We start from the raw sequence: 1472 nt of genomic DNA on the forward strand, positions 1-1472 counted from the left end.
TAGCTGGGCCTTTAACAAAGCGAGAGATTCTACAAAGCTAAATATAGATACTATAGTGTGCAGGAAAATAACAAGATGATTGTGGGTCAGTCAATAGCTATCAAAATGACTGCGAAGGAGGTATACGTAAAGACGAGGAATGACAAAGTGCTGAAACATAATTAGGAGAAACTAGCAAACTTAATGTGCGTGAGGGAGACGTTTCGTGAAAGGAATGTAAGAGTGCTGAAAAAAAAAAAGGTGAAAATGGATGGCTGTTCACTCGTATTCGCCTGCGTCACAAGCAAGATTAACCACACAATGTTTTATAAATGAGAAGTCAAATGTTATTATGTTGCTTCACGTCCATTAAAAATGAATGTCAACTTTGGTAATTACCGCAGGCGTAGGTCATCTTACAATAGACTTGTATATATACACTAAACGTATCATGTCGACTCTCAATTTCCATACACTGAAGTGATAAAGCAGACGTTCCGCCATCAAGCCAAAGAAACGTTTGTGGACGTTTGTTTCCATAGTGATATTGCACCCTAGTGGAACGATCAGTAACGAAATTCTACACTGCAGAGTTGATTCTGAACAAAGTGATGCGCGTTTTCTGTACACGGATGAAAGCGGTTTAATCCCAAACAGACACAATGCAAGCTTCGCCGTATTCCATCTGTTCCCTAAGAGTTCTCTGAAATAATGAACGATATTGCACAGAGCCCCCTGATTTCCTGTAGGCAGTAGGCTAAAACTATGGCAGAGATGCCATTCTACTCTATTCATCTATCGCTTCAGAGAAAAACCTTTTGAAATATGAACCCTAGGTGCCCAGTCTAATGTACATATATGTATAATGTATAATGTACATATATATGTACACACATTACGGTTACCCCTCTCAAAAGATTACACGTGACTCACATCATTGTTCATAAACAGAAAAAATACATATATCATGCGACATTCGAGTGGTCCTGGGGTTGTCGAATGTAGACCACGAAGATCAGTCAAATGCCACAACATGTTTTATTATGTGATCAGCCGGTTTGAAAGCTGACGTCACGTCAGCGCTGACGTGTCTGGTAACCTTTCGATCTGTCTTTGTACAAGATAAAATCTAGGACGAGAGATTCACTAACAATACTACTCTTTTTACGTTGCCTAAACCCAACTCTCCTCTCCATACCCCCCCCTCCCATATCAGTCATCAAAGATGAAAGTAGCACTCGCAATTTATGTACAAGAGTCTTGTTTTACACAGAATCTTTAGACGGATAAAGTGTAATCTCTTACACTCAATACTTCATAACAGCCCGCTTCTAGAAAACTTTTCTTTTTTCATACGCGGGATGTTATCAAATATTTTAAAATTCCTCGCTACAGATTAACACATGATTTATCACTAGCTGTTACGAGCAGTTCTTATAAGTAAATAAATATATATCTTAGCATATTATACATAATAACGATATTGTAATCAT

This window comes from Diadema antillarum, unplaced genomic scaffold (genome assembly GCF_040938485.1).
Source record: "Diadema antillarum isolate AM-2024a unplaced genomic scaffold, OU_Dant_1.0 seq00000488_RagTag, whole genome shotgun sequence".
Taxonomy (NCBI): domain Eukaryota; kingdom Metazoa; phylum Echinodermata; class Echinoidea; order Diadematoida; family Diadematidae; genus Diadema; species Diadema antillarum.